Source organism: Phaseolus vulgaris, chromosome 9 (genome assembly GCF_000499845.2).
Source record: "Phaseolus vulgaris cultivar G19833 chromosome 9, P. vulgaris v2.0, whole genome shotgun sequence".
Classification (NCBI taxonomy): Eukaryota; Viridiplantae; Streptophyta; class Magnoliopsida; order Fabales; family Fabaceae; genus Phaseolus; species Phaseolus vulgaris.
The window spans coordinates 18,255,808-18,264,601 of record NC_023751.2 but is presented as its reverse complement, the minus strand read 5'-3'; positions in this window follow the sequence as shown (position 1 = coordinate 18,264,601).

Here is an 8,794-nt window from a genome sequence, read left to right as displayed (position 1 = left end):
TTACATCATCAATGTATTAAGCCCTGCTTACATGATCTACATCGAAACTGATGCACCTCACCCTCCTATTTAGACTCACCACATCTTTCTTTCTTCCTCCTCTACCGCCGCTTATTTAACACTACTAATGTAGTACATTGGGTTCAAAACCCAGACTGCAAAAGAGTAGTTAAAGTCGTGTTCTTTATGCTTCATCCATAACCACGATTTAAGTTGGGCCTTTTCGAATACTTCTTCTACATCTACAACTCCTTGGTTAAACACAACTGAGTTTCTATGCTCCCATAAACACCGGACTATAGCTGCCCACACCCCTTTCCAAGTTTTGTTTATTACTACTCTGGATCAAGTGAAAGCTCTCAAAATGGGTCATTAAATCATTATGTTGGACAAACAGAATTCTAATCCATCTAAAACACAAGGCCCACACACACAGAGCATGTTTACACTCTAAGAAGAGGTGCTGACACGACTCTTCCATAGAGTGACACAGAGCACATACAGTAGTATCCAACACTCTCTAGTTGGTACTCTATCCAACAGAACTCTCCACGCTGTGATCACCACATTAGGGAATGCCTTAACCTTCCATAGGTTCTTGAAAGTATCAATATATACACCCCTTTCAGGCTTATATAGGTGTTCATATGCAGAACTCACCGTAAAACCCCCAGATTCATCACCTCTCCACACATGAGTATCCTTTCCATCCTTTATTATTGTGGCCCTTGATATGTGCATACCAAGTTCGATTTCCATAGGGATCTCCCACTGAAATCTGTCACACCTCCATCTTAAGGTCCATCTCCACCCTGATTCTTCCCACACACCTACCTCTTCCACCTTTTGACCCTGGTGCAACGATAGGGAATACATTCTAGGAAACAGGGATTTGAGATTAGCATTCCTAACCCACACATCCTCCCAGAATCTTACTTTATCTCCACTCCCTAATTTCCAACCAACATCTTCTTGAAACCAACTTTCGCTAGATCTCTCCACCACCACGATTGAAATTTAAGTGGTGTTTTAGATACATCATGTTCCAGGCCTTACTTTGAGTCCAAACACTCCTTCCACTTCCCTTTTTCGTTCGAGATACAATGTCATTTCCATTTAGCCAAGAGCACTATGTTAAACTTTCGAATGTCTCTAATGCCTAGTCCTCCTTCCTCTTTTGGTTTACATAAGTTTTTCCAACTGACCCATGACATTGTTCTCTTCTCCTTACCCCAACCCCACAGAAATCTCCTTTGAATACTAATAATGTTTTTGCATACCGACTCCGAAGCTTTGAACAAAGACAGGTAGTAAAGCGGTAAGGCAGTGATAACAGACTTGATTAGACAAATTCTTCCTGCCATAGATAAGAATCTTCCTATACCCAAGTAGTTAAACGAAATTCCTATATGAGCACAGTTCAGGGTCCTCGTGTAGTAGTCAATATCTCTTTGTTGGACATTTATACTTGTTAACTTTGACTTATGAAAATTGATTTTCAATCCTGAGGCTAGCTCAAATCCCATTAAGATAGCCTTCAGAGTCACCACATTGTTGAAGGTGTTCTTGTAAAGGAACAAAGTGTCGTCTGCAAAGTGAAGGAAGCACAACTCAACCTCCTTGCTTCCGATTTTGATGCCAGATAACAAGTTCGCCTTCACAGCTTGCCTTATTAGCCCGGCAAGACCTTCAACCATCACTAAAAAAACAAATGTTGCTAAAGGATCACCCTGCCTCAATCCTCTAGACAGTTTAAATTCCTCCGTGGGGCACCCATTTACTAGCACAAACACAGTAGCGCTTTTCAAGCACCCTTGTATCCACATAATCCATCTATTGTAAAACCCCAACCTATGTAGCATATCATAAAGGAATTCCCATCTAACTGAATCATATGCTTTTTCGAAATCCACCTTTAAACACATGTCGCTTCTCCCTCCTCTCCTTAAGTTCTCTACCACCTCATTAACCATAAGTACACTATCAAGTATCCCTCTATCCTTCAGGAACGTCGATTGGCTTTCATCAATAACAGAAGAGAGCATTTTCTTAATCCTGTTTGCCAACAACTTTGTTATGATTTTGTACATAGCACCCACTAAAGAGATTGGTCTATATTGCTCTAAAGTAGAGGGGTCCCTAACCTTAGGTACCAGCGCAACGAAAGAGGCGTTGCAACCCTTTGGCATACACCCAGATTCCTGAAAGAGAACCACCGCTTCCACAACCTCATCTTTTATGACCTGCCAATTTTTCTTAAGAAAGTTAAAATTGAATCCATCAGGGCCTGGACTCTTTCTGCCTTAACACTGTCACATAGCATCCCTTATTTCCTTCTCTGTAAAGCCAGCTATAGTGCTCAGATTGTCCTCTACCGATAGGGACTTAAACTCGACTGCATCAAGCCTAACGCCAAAATCTTTCGTGGATTTGAATATATTCTCAAAGAGTTTCTTCGCTTCTAGGCGTACTGTACTATCAAACCATAGACCCCCGACCTCAACACCCTTTACTTCATTTTTGAGCCTTCTCCTTTTCAGAGTCGAGTGATAGAATTTAGTACATGAGTCCCCATTCCTGAACCAGCTTGCTTTAGCTTTTTGGCAAATAAGAGAATCTAACCTTTTATCAACTTTCTGCAGTCGACTTACCAATTCACATCTTTTTACTCCATCAGATACCCTGAGAGTACCATTGCAATCTTGGCAATCAAGATCCTCTATTTCCTGCACTATCCTCTTCTTACTTGTATACATGTTACCGAACACTTCCCTGTTCCACACTTTTAGATCACCTTTTAGACACTTCAACTTCTCTTTGATCTTCAAAAAAGTGCTCCCCTGAACTGTGTAAGAGTTCCATTTATCCTTCACCATCTCACAGAAGCCCCTCTCCGTAAACCAAGCATCAATGGTTCTGAAGGGCTTAGGACCCCAATCTATATCCACAGACTTCACCACTATAGCACAGTGGTCAGAGACTTCCCTTCGTTGCACATACTGTATGCACATAGGCCAAATTTCCATCCACTCCGCAGATACAAGCACTCTATCTAGTCTACTTTTTGTCGACCCATTAGAAGTAAACCACGTGAACTTTTTACCCACAATAGGAAGATCAAGCAAAAGAGGTTGGCATCGATGAAGTTATTAAAACCTTTAATCTCACTTGCATGGTTCTCCCTGCCCGTCCTTCCTTTCCTTTCCCTATGACTTCTAGTGGTGTTAAAATCACCACACAAACACCAAACCACATCTTGTGAGATGGCTTTGATATTAGACAACTTCGCCCAAAGGGTCTTCTTATCTCTCAGGTTGCAGGCAGCGTAGACGTTTACCACTACACATTTGTGGTTAGCTTTGATATGATTACCATAAATCACAATGAACCCCTTCCCCCCATCAAGTGACTATTGTAACTAAACGCTTCTTTATGCCACATTGACAGTAAACTTCTACTTCCATTGTCTCCTTCATAATGTAACCATCCAACTTTGTTGTCCCCCCATAAAGAGTAACATTTAGCATCTGAGAGCATCTTTGATTTTGTTTCTTGTAGACAAACAAATTTCGCTTCCTCACTCACTATGATTTGTCTCAAGTACCTAGCTTTCGTGCCTCCCCTCAAACCCCTTATATTCAAGTTCACGATTATCATAATACACCATTTACTTTACCCTCCTTACGACTGTTCATAACCTCCGAATCTCTTACTTTCATACTATCATATTCTTTTACAACCTCCTCTTCATCCCCTCGGCAATATAACCCAGTTTGCTTTCCAATTGCCCACAAATAAGATGATTTTGCCATGTTGCGGGGAGCAAACTAACGAGAATTGCAATTTATAATATCCCTATCTGAAATGGAAGCATTCGACATTCCGTCTCAGTGCATAGAAGAGGTACCCACCTGAGAAAATCTTTCACTGATCCTTGCCGACCGTCTCGGATGCGAAAGAGGTTCCCCCAAACTAGCAAGCCCTTTCTTCTTTCTCCGTCGTGTTGGGGAATTAGACTTACTTCTCTCCCTTACTGCCCCATTTCCTAAAAATTGTAATGAGGGCGACGCTCGTAGCACTTTTATTCCTGTTGCTCCTTTGTCTCCATTGCCACCATTCACGTATTGCACCCCATTGAACTCCCTCGTCTTCGATAATGTGGCATTCTCTGGCACAGTGACTCCTAAACTTCTGCTGTCAGCAATGGCCTTACGTTTTGCTTTGTTGACACTCACTCCTGGGCCTCCAATAGGGCTTTCGCTCGACATACTATGGTGACTTGTTTCGTCCCTTAATCCAAACTCTGCTTCATCTTACATGTCCTCAACCCCAATGTTATCCTCTTCTATCTGGGCTAACGAAGATGACCAACCCCCTACAAAATGGGCCTCCTTCTTTCTATCAAGGCCCATACCACCAGTGAGATCCTTTAGGTTATTTTCACACTCAATATCTATCACCATTTGTGACATCTCAACTTGTGAAGGGTTACTGATAAAAGCTGCACCACAGACAATGTCAGAGAAAGATAGCGTGTCAACACCTTCACATCCCGTTTGCCCCTTTCTTTCTACTTTCGTTACGGCTTTAACACCTTTCCACTGACAATATTTGCTTTTCAAAGTAGATCCCTCAAAAGCAAAATGTGTCTTATGCGAATACTGTTCATTGTCTTCCACTCTCACTTCTCCTTCCTCCTCCCTTTTTGATCGGTGCTCCTCCCCTTCCCATAACCTGTTCTCTTCCTTACCATTGTTCACCTCGAATTTTGTTTCCTTTATATATGTTTCCGAGGAGGAAACGCTATCGGAGGACTCAATGGAACAGGACGAGGCCAGAACTTCGATCACTTTAGAGAAGCAATCCTTGTTTCAGAAGGACAACGATAAACCGTAACACCTCACCCATACTGATTTGTGGCTCGGGCCACTGGATACCGACCATGGCTTAAGACTTTCAAACACACTATCAAACCACTCACTATTTAGCTTTATAATATTCTCCATGTTCTCCCCTTCTCTAGGTGTAAGCAATACTAAGTTGTCCCTCAGGGCTCTTAGTCGAACTATATTCAAGCCCCCTTTTACTACTTCCTCCCACAGCTGGTCAATGTCCATAACATCTCTAAGCTTCCCCACCACACTTTTTTCCATCCATGGTAATACATGTTGTTTCGTTTTAATGCTCAGACCCTTCCACCGCTCTTCACTTGCACCTATTACAGCTTCAACATATGACCTTTTCCCTTGCTTCTCCACCCACATCTCCTCACTTTTCTGTTTCCCACTAAACTCCATATCCTTCTACTGATGCTTCATAGATTCCTTTTGGCTCACCAAATATGGGGCTCTCAGGTTCCTCCTCTCTATTCTACTTAGAGCAGGCTGATGTCTTTGGTATTTTGGAACATTCACAAATAGCTTCCTGTTCCCTATGTATAATTGGTCCAACTCTTTCTCTAGACCCCCCACATTACTCACACCAAAGAATCTCACAAACCCAAACCTCCTCCCCCATTTATTAAGTCTTCGTGAGATAAAGACCTCTTTCACTCGAGCCCGTTTTTGGAAAACCTTGAGCATGTCTAGTTCACCGAGACCATTTGGGAAGTTTGAAAAGAAGAAGGTTGTGTAGTCATTTGCAGCCCCTTGATCTCCATACCGGTCTGAACGTCCTCTGTTTTGGACTCTTCTTTGCTCCCCCACCTAAGAGTTTCTCCATTCTTCACTCTCTTCCTTTACGACAACCCTCTTCATTTCCTTACTTATTTTTAGTGCAATTGTAAAATTGTTTTCATATTAAAAATAGTCACAAATAAAATATATGGTTAAGTTCTATATAATATAGTGGCAAATAAAATATATGGTTAAATTCTGTTTTAAATCCATAAAAAAGTTGTTAGAGTTATGTGAAATAAACTTAAATTTATAACTATTGTAGTTATGATGATAATTTTCTGTCACAAATAGTTAGTTTGCTTATGTGTTTACTATTTATGTGGATTGAAGGAAACATTTAAACGGTTGTTTTGATGGAAAGAGTGTATAATCAGTTATGTAATCTCTTACGGCATAATCAGTTATGTAATCTCTCCAACTGTTTTATTTTTTTGTCTTTCTTATTTTTTACTTGTTAAAGTTATAAATTTTGATTTTTTTTGTCTGAAATAATTCTTAATTTTTAATTTAAATGTTTAACTATTGGATAAATATTAAGTGATTGTAGAAAAAAATAATTTTAAACGTTAAATTAAATTCCTTTAATGAATCTAATTGCATAAAATAAGTGAGAAAAAATAATTAATATAATATTTTTTTATTGTATAATTTAAATTATATAAATTAAAGAAATATAAAATAAATTTTTATTAAACCTTATAAATATTTACATAATTTATCCAACTATTTATAAATTTATTCACTATATACTATCAGGGTAAAATAATGTGAATAATTTAACCAAGGAAAATATATTTGATATGTGAATTACTTTTTTATAATTTTCAATTAATTATTTAAATATATTAAATCTTAAATGATATTTTTTGAATATATAATTCATAAGATATTCTGTTGTTTTTTAAAAAAAACTTATATAGAATTGTTTGCTGATTATTATTTTTCTGTAATTTTACTTTAAATTAGTGTTTAATGAATAACTTGCAATTTGAGCGTGCTAGAATTTTGAAGTAAAAATTGATTACAGTACATTATTACTATATTAATTGGTTATTCATCACATGATCCATTATGCGGCACAAAAATCATAATTGATTATGTACATCTTGAATAACAAAAAACATGGAGTTGTAGAAAAAAAAAATGTTTTTATACAAAACCATCTAACATGTTTTATGTGAAATAAATGAGGTTAGTAAGTCAAAATTTTGCGATTGATTATTGTACTTTAAGAAATAAATTATTTAAATTTAAAATACTAAACAATTTTTTTTACATGTTATCTCTAGTTAAATGCAATTAAGGGATGCAATTATGAATGCAAAAGTTATGGATTTAATTTTTTTAAAGTAATTTATATTTACTTTGAATTCAAAAACTAAAGTGGAAATTAAATATGATAAAGATATTTAATACACAAAAATGTATTGGTGTTGTATTGGATCAGATGACGTAGAGCTCAGGTGGTCGGACATCAGTTTCTGTGTTAAATAGGTCAGCTTGGTTGTCGAGTCAAGACTGACGGACCATACAAGTGGATCCCAAGTATGTGTATTGACTCTCATTCATAAATTTAATATATTCCTTCGCATATAAGGCTTGCTCGGTCAGCGAAGAATGTTATTGGGCCTAAGGGTGCGTTTAGTGCATTCCGGTATAGTACAAGTAAAACGTTCTCCACAAGCCTGATCCCAAGAGTGTTAGGGTTTAAGGGAATAGGTCGCATGCATGGTACGTAAAAGCATGTATGCTTGTGAGAGACAGATTGGACTCCTGATGTTGGTACATGAGTTGGTACCCTAGTGATTATTCTTTTAAGATTTTAAAAGGGAAAAACATCAAAAGGGAAAAGCAGATTCCAACAGAGATAGACGGAGCCACAACTTGTCTTCGAAGTCAACCGGCGACCAGATCAACCCGCAAGAACAGTAAATAATTGTAATGACATTTTTTATTCACTTATATTTTAAACAATTTTTTATTTGAAATTGAAATAAATTAATTGAATATTAATTTGATATTAGTGTTTTTTTAATTTTGTTTTGTTGTAAAATAATATTAAAATTAAATTAAATTTATATAAGTGTAAAATTATATTAAAAATATAATTCTTTTTTTAATCTATGTAATTTTATGGAATGTTATTAACAAAATAACTTTAAATAATATTTCCAATTTTATAAAATAATTACTTCATAATTAACCATCTTTCAGTTTTAATTTATACTCAATTTTATTAAAACAAATTCAAGAATAATTTTGTAATTTATTATATTATCTAATTAATTTTTTTTCTATCACAACACCAATGAAATCTAATATAAACTTTTCATTTATTTTCCATTATTTTTCTTTAATCCAAACAACAGTATTTAATAAACTCACTTTTTTACTTCTCATTTTCATCTAAACAAAGTGTAAAAGAAACTTTCCTTATAATATACCCATATGATAATGTGTTATTTTTTACTTGTAAATGTTTGTGAAAGATCAAAGGGAGTTCTACATCAAACAACACAGATGCCTTACTTTTTTGTTTTTTTTTAAGTTCTAGATGTTATGAATGTATTGAATGTGGTTCTCTTCAAAAAGTAAAATGAGGGTAAAATTATTTTTATTATGTAATGGGATAAAAAAGTATCCATCTTATTTTAATATTTTATAGGCTAAAAACTAATTATTTTGTATCACTTTTTACCAAATTATGAATGTGGAGTAAATTTATTATGACAAAAATTGTTGTAAAAAATAATGATTTTATTCTATTCCACGTACTATTGTGAAATATATAAAAGATTAACCTACAACTCGATTTAAATTTTGATAAAGATTATTGTGATTCATTTATAACTATTAGTTTGTAGTTATTGAGTCTTTTAGGAAAAGATTTACAAGAAAGATCTAATACTAGTGAGTGGTGTTGCATTATGTATGAAATAAAAAAGAAAAAGAATGAAGAAGAACCTTCCATTGGCTCCAATTACAAATTACAAAGTAATTAATCCATTCCATTATTTTTTTTCCCTAAGGAGCATAGAGTTTACTTTGTGCAACATATAAAACCTGCGTTATGGTTTCAGTGTAAATGAATCAAAACAAGTGCTTGAGTAATTCAC